This window comes from Camelus ferus, chromosome X (assembly GCF_009834535.1).
Source record: "Camelus ferus isolate YT-003-E chromosome X, BCGSAC_Cfer_1.0, whole genome shotgun sequence".
In the NCBI taxonomy this organism is placed as follows: Eukaryota; Metazoa; Chordata; class Mammalia; order Artiodactyla; family Camelidae; genus Camelus; species Camelus ferus.
This window is the reverse complement of record NC_045732.1, coordinates 93753687-93766148: the sequence shown is the minus strand read 5'-3', so window position 1 is coordinate 93766148 and position 12462 is coordinate 93753687. Positions and strand designations below refer to the sequence as shown.

At 38.0% G+C, this 12462-nt stretch overlaps 1 protein-coding gene and 1 non-coding gene across 2 annotated transcripts in view; one reads left to right on the top strand and one right to left on the bottom strand.

The window, feature by feature from the left end:
- LOC102507515 (A-kinase anchor protein 17B) overlaps nt 1-12462 on the bottom strand; it is a 108026-nt gene that overhangs the window by 75287 nt on the left and 20277 nt on the right. The gene's annotated exons all lie outside the window — the stretch shown is intronic.
- On the top strand, nt 6960-7031 carry TRNAC-ACA. Its single transcript has one exon. It is a non-coding gene; the product is annotated as a tRNA-Cys (tRNA).

Below are 12462 nucleotides of genomic sequence, written 5' to 3'. Positions count from 1 at the left end.
GGTAAGTCAAGAGAGATGGAAGAAAACCAGGGAAGTGTGTATCCTGGAAGCCAAGTGGAGAAGATGCTTCAAGGAAGGAGAAGCAATCAATGATGTAAAATGTCACCAATAGGTCACTGAATTTAGCAACAGGGAAGTAATGCAGGCCCTTTATAACAGCAGTGGTAGCAGAATGGTGAGAGTGAAAGAATGGCTGAAGTGAGTTCAAGAGAGAGTGGGAGGAAAGGAATTAGAGACCACGAGAACAGGCCACTTTTTGAGGAACTTTGTTTTGGAGGAGAGCAGAGAAAGGGATTAACTAGAGGAGAAAGTGAGTCCAAGAGAAAATTTTAAGATGGGGAGTAGAAACTGCATCTTTGTATGTTGATAGGAATGATGCCATGGAGAGAGAAAAGCTGATGGTGCAGAGAGAGGGAAACTGCTGGGGTGAGGTCCTTGAGTAGAACGAGGATGGAGTCTAGCGCACCAGTAGAGGATGCGCTGTACACAGAGTCATGGAGAGTTGACTTACAGTAATAGTAAGGACAGAAGTGAATAGAGACATAGTTGCAGGTAAAAGGGTAAGTGTGAAGCTGAGAGCTTGAGGAAGTTCTCTTCTGATCCTATCTTCTCGATGATATAGGAAGCAAGGAGAGAAGATGAAAGGGGGGTGCAGAGGCTTAAGGGAGGAAAACATGTGTGTGTCATGAGGTTAATTTCAGGAGGTCTAGAATTAGCCTGGCCTGTTTTACTAAAGTCCCTGCATGGCACTGGCCCCTCATCAAGGCATGAAACATACTAACTAAGGGTGTTCCTTTGTAACCAGGCATCTGAGGAGATGCAAGGTGGTTTGTAGCAGCTGGTCAACATTATGTATTGAGAACAGTGAGAGTGTTTTGCACCTGGTCTCGATGTGACACCTGCCCCTTCCTCCTAGGGCTCTGCTGTTGAGGCTGGAATATGCCTATATGACAGGCAAAAAAATTTTTTTAATCCCAACTGAGACTTCATTTTAGACTCCCTGGCTCTGAGGTGTTCCACACACATGTCAGTGGCTCCTAGTCTGAGTGAGAAAGTGTCCTGCCATGGCACTTATAGAAGAGGACAAGAGGACCCCTTGCTGTATCCTTTTCCTGTAATAAACTGTACATCTGTAAACAGTGCTATTGGGTCCTGTGAGTCTCCTTTAGCAGCTGAACCCTGTTCACCTGCCACTGTGAATGAAGTGTGAAATAGTTATTCAGCAGAGTGGAAGAGATGTTAGTGGGGATAAGACACATTGTTCAAACATGGCACTGGGAAAAATGGTGTAGTAGATGTTTCTGCCCAAATCAATTCACAATGATTCCTTCTAGAGAATTTCCACCCTCTATCTTCCATTCCAATCCATAGGGTTTCAGGATTGAGTTCACAACAGTCATGTTTATTTTAAGTGACCCATGTCACTGGTTGGATCAAAGGTGCGCCCCTGGCCCAAGCTGAGCTAATCAGAGTCTGTTCCAGTCTGAAGGGAGAAGACCTAAAACCTTAGTTCTAAAGCTTTGGTGTGGCTAGCCTCCACCACAGCACCAAGTAGCAGAGAAACCAATCCACAGAGAGATATGAACAAAGTCAATACTCAGCAGCAGAGATGAGAGAGGGAAAGAAACTAGTACCCTTTGCATTCCTGACACCTTTTCCCTCCCAGATTCTAGCCCTTTTGGAAGCTTAAACTCCATCCCAGAATAGGCTTTCAGGGAAATACTCCATACTCTCATTATAAATTCCCTCTTTTCCCATCAAGTTAAAGTTAGTTCCTTTACTAGCAGCTAAACACCCTTAGCTAATTAGTCATTTAGAAATATACAAAGCTGGATCTCTATCTCATCTCCTACACAGAAATACATTCCAGATGGAGTTACGATTTCAATTTTAAAATAAGACAATAAAGGAAGCAAAATAAAATATAAGAGAACATTTTTGCAATCTTGGAATCCAGAATCAAAAAAGGAAAAAGACTTAAACATTTGGCTATATACAATTTTAAAACGTGTAAACAGCCAAAACACATCATCAACGAAGCCAAAAGGCATAAAACTGGGGAAAATATTTGCAACAAATGTGAAAAGCAAATGACTAATATAATAAACAAAGGATTGCTATAAATCAATAAAAAGTAGACAAATTGGTAAAGTACAAAAATTGGTAAAGCACAGAGGACAACTTATAAATGGCCAACAAACATATAAAAAGATGCTAAACCTTACACTTAATTCAGAAATAGATGAAAAATATAGATCAGCAAATATTAAAAAGATTAATAGCCCTAGTGTTGACAAAGTTTTGGAAAAACATGCATTCTCTTTTGCCACTGGTAAAAAGGTTTGGGAGTGTAGTTTGGCAATATCAATCAAAATTCTAAATCCACAAAACCTTTAGACACCAGGAATTCCACCACTAGGAATTTATTCTACAAATGTATTATAATTTGTATAACACTATTTATAAAGATGTTTATTATACGATGGTTTATAATAGTAAAATTTGGACATACCCAAATATCTATCATATGGCACTGTGTCTTTTTAAAAAAAAAAAAAAGCATGGTATATCCACAGAGTGTAATGTGCTGCAGCAATTTAAAAAGACTGAGGCAGCACTGTATGTGCTGACACGAAGTTGGGAGAGATTTTGAGTAGAAAAAGCAAATTGCAGATCACATGAAAAGCATGATTTTTTTTAAAGGGAAAGGGGGGATAAATTAGGAGTATGGGACTAACAGGTACAAATCACTACACATAAAATAGATAAGCAACAAGGACTTGCTGTATAGCACAGAGAACAATATTCAATATCTTATAATAACCTATAATGGAAAATAACACATATATATATATATATATAAACTGAATCGCTTTACTATACAGGGGAAACTAACACAATACTGTAGACCAATTATATTTCAGTTAAAAAAAAGAAGGGGGAGACTAAAACACCATGACCTAGTAGCAGTGATTACCTATGATCAGTGGGAATAGGGCAGGACAGGGGAACAGAAAGCTTTTAATTTTTACTTGATGCAGTTCTAAGTGGTTTAAACTTTCTACAACAGACACATGAATTTTGTAATAATTTTTAAATAAAATATTTTTAGAAACTTCAGACAAAAACTTAAATAGAAAGACATACCAGATTTTCAAATAGGAAGACACAACATCAAAATATGTCCATTCTAGGGGGAGGGTATAGCTCAGTGGTAGAGTACGTGCTTAGCATGCACAAGGTCCTGGGTTCAATCCCCAGCACCTCCATTAAAATAAATAAACAAATAAACGTAATTACCTCCCCCCCCAAATAAAGATATGCCCATTCTTTCTAAGTTAATTTATAGATTTAATATGACCACAGTAAAACTGCCTACTTTGGGGGCTACAGAAGCTTATCGAATGTTCATATGGAAAAATAAGCAAGGAAGAGTAACCAGAAAACTTCTGAAAAGGAAGAATAATGGGGCAAGGGAGACTGGTCTTACTAGATATTAAAGCATATGTAATATAAATAGCAACGATGTTTATTACAGCAATGTTTGTATCAGACACAAACCATAGACCATTGAAATACCTACCAATATCAGACCAGTTAAATATGGTATGTCCATGTTACAGAATACTAAGCAGCCATTAAAAATAATGAAGTAGATGTACTGATGTGAAAAGATGTTCATAATATATTGGTAAATCCAAAAAACAAGTTGCAAAACAATAAACATAATGGAACCCCATTTATGGATTGGAGGAGTCTTATGCTCATATGAACACACATACATTACATGTATGTAAATATATAGAAAGTAGGTGGGAATTATGCTGACTGAACTGATAACAGTCATTACCGCCAAGGAGGGGACTGGGATTCAGATGGTAGGAGGGAAGGTAACAGGGACTTTTGTTCTGTATACTTCTAGAATATTTTAATCTTTTATGATGAGAATGCATTCATGTATTATCTGTGTAATTTTTTTTTTCATTTCTTTTTTTAAACTTTTTTTGTTTGTTTAGTTCTGGGGGGGAAGCAATTAGGTTTATTTATTTTTAATGGAGGTACTAGGGATTGAACCCAAGACCTTGTGCATGCTAAGCAAGTACTCTACCACTGAGCTATACCTCTCCCCGACTCTATCTGTGTAATTTTTTAAAAAGCAGCTCATAACTTTACTGCAAGAACAGTTACAACCTGCTTTCTTGTGAATGTTTAGGCATATTTGACCACAAGCAAAGTTTACAAATGCACCTTCAGTGATTCATTCAATCACCTGTTCATTTCCTCATTCATTCAACAAATATTTAGGCTCCTGCTCTGTGCCAGGCACTCTCTCTGATCCAAAGCAGCTCACTCACCAGATGATTGCAGAAGCCATCAGTCAGACAAAGTGACTGAGCTGCAGGAGCAGTCGATATGACCCTGATCAATTGTGTATGACTAACGGTGACCAATAAAATAAGAAGCTAATGCCTATCACAAGAATGTCCAATAGTGAGAGAGAACATGACAGAGGCAGAAAATTTGGATCTAATGATGTCAAAAGCAAGCAGCTTTGAAAAAAATTCAACATGTTTCTTGTAAAACTTTTGCCTAAAGCCTTCCTGGCTCTTGGAACCAACTATGGAATTGACTCTGCCCTTCCTTGGACTTTCTGAGCAACCAAAGTGGAAACCTCGCCATGGAACTCTGCGTTTTCCTTCTGTATCATCACAGATTCAGGGAGTCAAGAGTGGCAGGGTCCTGCCAGGGCAGCAGAGATCTGTGGCTAAATGTCTGAATCCTCCCTTCCTGGGGAGGACTGCGTTATAAGTGGCCAGAGCCAGAGTGCGAGGCCTCTAGCAGAGGCTGCCAAGAACCTGAAGATCAGGTCAAGTAAAAGCCCATAGGAGACAGCTGAGGTCTGATCATCATGATGACCTCGCACATGCCCAAATCCAGAGTCAGAGGCAAGAATTTGGCGCTGCGTCTCCTCTCCACTTGCCAGCCCAGTCTCTCTAAGCTACCGAATTCCCTCCTCACATTCCCCTTTCTGTCCACCCACATCCTTTGGACTCAATTCATAATGTTGGCTGTCCTGTTAGAACCTTGGCTCTTCTCCATATAGCACCTGGCTCTCTGCCTTGGGCTGCTCAAAAGTCCTGAGACAACCCAGCCCCCGGGACCCTACTGACAGAAATTAAGGCTGTGCTGGCACTCCCATCGCATCTGCCCTAGTCCCTTTGGGAAGGGGGCAAGAAGGACCAGGACCCAGATCATGGGCATGAGAATCTCACTAAAGGACCCCTGGCAAGGCCCTGTCTGAGCAGCTCTCGCATTCCAATGTTGCTTTCTTGGCAATATTTGCAACACTTGGCAGTGTAAATTCCCAAATTTCTCAGTGTAAATTCCCAAATTGGTATTCTGGATTAGCAATCAGCCCCTTGTAAATTTAGACTGGGGAATTCTGACCCAAGAACTGAGCACTCCTGGGGATACCAACAAGACGATGTTTCTGAATCCTTGAATTTGAGAAACAGATCCTGGGTCCCTGGAGGCTCTGCTCCTACAGTCAGCTGGTTTCCTTCTTTACCGCCTCATCATGGCAACAGGCAGAGTCCAAGGGATGATTCTGAAATGGAGGACCGTCTCTGGGAAGGTGGGCTTAAGGAGGGCCTCCAGGAGGGTCCTTGGGCGAAGTCTAAAGGGTGTGAGAGCATATTGGTAGTGGGGAGAGGTTGATGGCCTGAAAGAAGGCGCAGAGTAGCAAAGTAGTTAAGAATGTGGGCTCTGCCTTTGTTTGCATCTCAGCCTGGCCACCTGCAAGCTGTGAGGCTCTAGACAAGTTAATTAACCTCTCTGAGGCTCAGTTTCCTCATTTGTAAAATGAGATCATCATAGCATTTACAGCTGTGTTATGAGAATTAAATGAGACAGTACCACAGAAGACTTAGCACAATGCCTAGCACATAGGAGGCACTCAGTAAATATCACCTGTTTCTGGAGGAGAGAGTATGGTTAAGAATGTTCCAACAGGGAGGAAGAGGGGAATGAAGGAGATGTGAGAAAGATTCAGATAATTTGCCTAATTCCCACTTTTTTCTTAGGGCCAAGCTTGAATATTTCAGGTGCTTACCCAGAAACATATTTGCATGCTATGTACGTTTCCCTGTCTCAAATCAGTAATCTGATTTCCAGTCCCAATTCTGTCCTTGTCTAGATGTGTGACCTTGGGCAAGTCTCCTAATCTTTCTATGCCTCAGTTTCTCCAAATGTAAACCTAAGTGGTTGTTGTAGAAAAATGTTAATGTCCTATTCTAACATTCTGGTTGTACCTTCCATACTTGTCTTTTTCTTGGGAAAGTATAAGGGGTTGAATTGCGTTCTCCAAAAAGATATGTTGAAGTCCTAATCCCTTGTACCTATGTGACCTTATTTAGAAATAATTACAGATGTAATCAAGTTAAGATAAAGTCATTAGGGTAGGCCCTAATCCAATATGACTGGTGTCCTTATAAGAAGACTAGAAGATATACAGAAACACACAGGGAAACACTTAGCTTTGGGAAAATAGGTCAACAGGCACATAAAATAAGTGATGCATTCCATTTTTATACTCACAATCATGCTTTTAGAGACAACTTTCTCAGGCATCAAAATTCACATGTGATCCAAAATACTTAAAAAAATCATCAAACCACTTGCTATACCTTTGAAACTCTATATATTAATATCATGAAGTAACATTTCCACCCTGAAATTTTCACAAACTGATAAAATAACCTTTCACAAATTCTTTAGTCTTATTTTTCTGACTTCTTGGGCATTTGACAGCAATTTCAAATATTATGAAACATTCTTAAGTATTTTATAGCAGCCTGCAAATTTTGACTTCCTATTTTTATTCATAAAAGAAACTTTCTAACAGACTTTAATGTATTATATTAATACAGTAGTATGTATATAAAATGACACTGTGCGGGGAGGGTATAGCTCAGTGGTGGAGTGCTTGCTTACAATGAAAGAGGTCCTGGGTTCAATCCCCAGTACCTCCATTAAAATAAATAAGTAAATAAATAAATAAACCTAATTACCCCCTCCCAAAAAATTCACACTGTTTCTTGAATTTAGGTCACTGAGTTGAAAGCAGAGCTACCAATTGTTAAATAAAGTGTATTTAATCAGGGCGTCTAGAAGGTGGTCTCAGTCCAGACTGAGAACAGCCAAATATTATAACCTCAAGGAAACCATAAAGTTTAGAATGCATTCATTTTTAATATTTCCAATAAAATGTTTTAATACATGCCTTGTTTAAGAAAGAAAGAGAGAGAGGAGGAGGAAACAAAGAAAGAAACAGGGAGAAGACAGCCATGTGGTGATAGAGGCAGAGACTGGAGTGATTCATCTATAAACCAAGAAACACCAACCAGCTGTCAAGGGCCAGCAAACAACAGAAGCTAGGAAAGAGGAAAGGAAAGATGCTTCCCGGCAGTTTTCAGAAGGAGCATGGCCCAGCTGACACCTTGATTTCAGACTTCTAGCCTCCAGAACTGTAAGAGAATAAATCTCTGCTGCTTTAAGCTACCAAGTGCGTGGTATTTTGTTGTGGCAGCTCTAGGAAACTAATCCAGAAAGTTTTCCCCAAAGCATGTCTATCTCGTGCTATCAAACCATTGTTTCCAAGGGTCCGGTCTGCTTTCATATCTCCATCTTTAATGAAAGAAAGCTTAAGGAGAGCATTCTAAATTCCTGATTTAGTAATTTCATTAAATGATAAAAATTAATGCACGATATACCAGACATTCAGAAAATGTAAATTACCAGAAGATTGTTATAGCAACCTCCATACTGATTAACATGTCTTAAGAAAGGCCATGCATGTTTATCAACTAATTAGAATCACATGATCAAAAGAATAAAGAATGCATCCTTGGGGACATAAAATAAATAAATAACTATAATATTTTCACTCGATAGTTGGCCATGTTCCCTTAAACTTATTTGAGTATGAGAAATTGATGTATAAATGAAATGCTTTTATAGTTCAGATTTGATATTTAGAAGAGACTTAGACCATTAGAGAAAATTGTTTTATGTTTATATATTTGAGAAAAACTATGATGCTTATGATGCCATGTGAAGAAACTAAGCAACAACGCATTTCAAATCTTGAAGAAAAGAATGTTTTAGAGACTCGTTTCCATATTCTTATACCTGAAAAATTATCAAAAGTTCAGAGGGTTTGATTAAAAAATGCACCAATTCCTGGATCAGGGATTGCCAAGTATAACCCACAAGCCAAAATTTATCCCACCACTGGTTTTTGTATAGCCCATGAGCTAAGAATGGTTTCTATACATTTAAATGGTTGAAAAAAGCTCAAAAGAAAAATATTTTGTGACACATGAAAATTATTAGTGCCTATAAATGAAGTTTTATTGGAACACAGCTTCCCTTGCTCATTCATTTACTCATTGTCTATGGCTACTTGTATTCATTTTCTATTGCTGTGTAGCAAAGTCTCACAAACTTAGTGGCTTAAAACAACACCAGTTGATGACCTCACGGTTTCTGTTAATCAGAAGTCTGAGCAGGACTTGGTGCAGGGTCTCCCCAGACTGAAACAAAGGTACTGGCTAAGGCGGTAGCTTCATCTGAGGCTCGAAGTCTTCTACGATGCTCACATAGTTGTTGGCAGAATTTAGTTCCTTACAGCCGTAAAACTGAGGCCTCCTTTCTCGTATTGGCCATCAGCACACAGCTGCTCTCAGCTCCCAGAGGCCACCCACATTCCTTGCCACATGGCCCCCATCTTCAAAGCCAGCAACAGAGACTCTCCCTCACACTTGAGTCTCTCTTCTTACTGAGAAGAGCCCCATCCCTTTCAAAGGCTCATCTGATTGGGTTAAGCCTGCCAAAAAGTCTTAAAGTCCATTGATTTGGGACCTTAATTACATCACCAAAATCCCTTCACAGGAGCACCTAGATTCATGTTGAAATGAGTAACTGAAATAAAGTGTGTGTACCTCCAGGGCCAGGAAGCTCGAGGGCCATCTCCGAATCCTGCTCACCATATTGCTTTCCAGCGACTATGGCCGACTTGAGGAGATGCAGCGAAGACCATGTGGCCTGCAAAGCTGAAAATATTTACCAGCTAGCCCCTCACAGAAGAAGCTGGCCAACTCCTGTCCCCAATTAAGCTGAGTTTCAAGTTCAAGAACTGTGTGATCCCTGTTCAGCAAATAACTCTAAAGCTAGGATAGTATAAACAGAAAGAGGAGCCACGAAGATGGGAAAATAGTAGCATTACTAAACTGGTTAAGCATTTCACTCACACATACGTCAAAACAGATGATACTGACTAATGGTAATTTCTTCAAATGAATCATTTCAAGCACACATGAAGGGAATAATAAAATTATTACTCATGTCATGTCATGATATTATCACTACCTACTCATCTTTGTCAAATCTTAACATATTTGCTTCTTTTTTAAATAACAAAACACATACAGTTGAAGCCCCCTATTGTACCCTCTTCTAATCCCATGCTACTCCCTCCCACTTCAGAGGTAACCACTACCCTTTGACCACATGTCCATCCACCCATAGACAACATATGGCACAGTTTATCATGTGCCAAAATATGGCATGTTTTGAAACTTTACATAAACGGAATTGTACAACATGTATTCTGTAGTTTGGTTCTTTCGCTCTGTGTGTTTATGAGATTCATCCAAAATGACGTGTTTAGTTATACAGTTGTTCCTTGGTATCCACAGGGGATTGGTTCCAGGCCCCCGCCACAGATACCAAAATCCATGGATGCTCAAGTCCCTTATATAAAATGGTGTAGTATTTGCATATAACCTACACATATCCTCCTCTGTACTTCAAATCATATAAGTATATAATCCCTAATGCAATGTAAATGCTATGTAAATAACTGTAAATACATCATAAGCGCTATGCAAATAGTTGCTAGTGTGCAGCAAATTCAAGTTTTGCTTTTTGGAACTTCTGGAATTTTGTTTTGAATATTTTTGATTTGAGGTTGGTTGAATCTGTGAATGCAGAAACAGTGGTTATAGAGGGCCAGCAGTAATTTGTTAATTTTTACTGCTGTACAGCATCCCATTTTATGAGTAAATCATGGTTTGTCTCTTCTACTGGTGACATACATTTGGTTTATATCCAGTTGTTTGTTATTAAGACAATGCTGCTAGAAATATTCTTGTGCAGTCACTTGACTCAAATTTGAAAAAGCATCTCTAGCGTTTCTACCTGGGAATAGAATTTCTGGGTTTTAGGGTAAGTGACATTTATCTTTATTAGATATTTCCAAATTCTTCTCCAGGATGGTTGTGCCAGTTTGTACTCCAACTAACAGTGAACAGTGTTCCTTTTTCCTGAAGTCCTTCCTGACAATCGGTATTGTCAGACTTCTAATTTTTGCCAGTCTCTTGCATGTGAAGTTATTGTTTAACTTTGCATTTTCCTGCCAATGATATTAAATATCTTTCCATATTTTTATTATCTCTTCAGGTGTCCTTTTCTATGAACCGCCTGTTCATAGTCTTTAACGATTATCCTATTGAATCATTTGTTCAAAGTTTTCTAATTGATCTGTAGTTCTTTACACATTCTAAATACTAATCCTTTATCATTACATTCATTTCTTATCCACTCAATAAGCATATATTAGTATATACTATGTGCCAGACATTATTTGAGGGCTGAGAAAAATTAGTCAGCAAAACAAAGTCCCTGCTCTCAAGGAGTGAAGAGACACGTAATAAATAAATGAGCAAATATAGTGTCAAGTAGTAATAGGTGCTATGAAGAGAAAACAGAGGAAGAAGATGAAGCAACAGAGGCGTTATTTTCAATATGGTGGTCAGATAGGCCTCTCTGAGTAGATGACCTCTGAACAGAGGCATTACTGAACTGAAGGAGAGAGCAAAACGTATATTTGGAGGAAGACAGTTTCAGGCAGAGGAAGATCACGTGCCAAGGGTCTGAAGTAAGAGCAAGCATGTTGCAAATATCTTTTCCTAGTTTGTGGCTTGTTTTTGTTGTTGTTGTTGTTATTGTTCATGATTTATTTCTTTATACACAATTTTTTTCATTTTAATGTAGTCAAATTTATCAAACTTTTATTATAGTTTATTTGCAGTTTGTTTAAGAAATCCTTCCCTACTGTATAGCACAGGGAAATATATACAAGATCTTGTGGTAGCTCACAGCAAAAAAGAATACAACAATAAATATATGTATGTTCATGTATAACTGAAAAATTGTGCTGTACACTGGAAATTGATATAACATTGTAAACTGACTATAACTCAATAAAAAAATGTAAAAAAAAATCCTTCCCTACCACAAGGTCATAAAGATATTTGCCTGTATTATCTTCCAAAAGTTCTCAAGTACTTGTCACATGTAGATCATAAAACCACTTTGAATTTGCTTTTGTATACAATGTACAGTCAGGATCTAATTTAATTTTTTTCCATATGGGTAACCAATGGCTCCAGCACATCTGTTAAATAATTCCTCCTTTCCACACTGTGATGTATCAAGTTTCCATTTATGTGTGGGTCTGTTTCCAGGCTCTCTACAGTGTTCCATTGATCTTTTTATTTTCCTCTGCACTATCTTAATTCCCATAGTTTATAAGAAGTGCTGACATCTGGTAGGGTATATCGTGCTGTTTAATACTGTCTTTGCTATTTTTCCTATTTAGAATTTTAATTAGAATTTAATTAAATCTCTAAGTGAATTTAGGGAGACTTGACACCATTGCTTATTAAGTTTTCCTATACATGATCATATTTTGTCCCTCCATTAACTTAGGTTTTCTTTAATGTCATTCAAAAAAGATTTCCATTTTTCTGCATATAGGTTTTACACATCATTTATAAGATTTATTCCCGGGTGTCTTTTAGTTTTTGTTGCTATCGTAAGCTCTAATTGTTGCACTATTGATTTTTTTTTATATTGCTCCTACATCCTCAAACCTTCTTATTTGTTTCAACAGTTTGCACAGTCTCTTGTATTTTCTATGTAGATAATCATGTCATCTGTTAATAATATTTGTATTATATTATTGGATACTTTTTATTTATTTTCTTTTTCTTACTATACTGACTGGGACCCACAGTACAAGTGTTAGTTTTGCTCCTTTATTCTATTATTGTAGTGATTAAGTAGATTTTTCTTATCTTAAAACATTCATATTACTGAAGTAAATGCAATTTGGCCATAATGTATTTTTTTCCATAATGTATTTTTAATACATTATTATTTCTGATTGTCAGTAGTTCTTTCTGGATTTTTGCATATATATTCATAAGCGAAGTTAGCCTGTAATTTTCATTTTTCATAATAGCCTCGCCCAGCTTGGCATCAAGGTTATGCTAGCCTTATAAAATGAGTTGGAGAGCATTTACTGCAACAGTTTTTACAGTATTGAGATGATCTGCT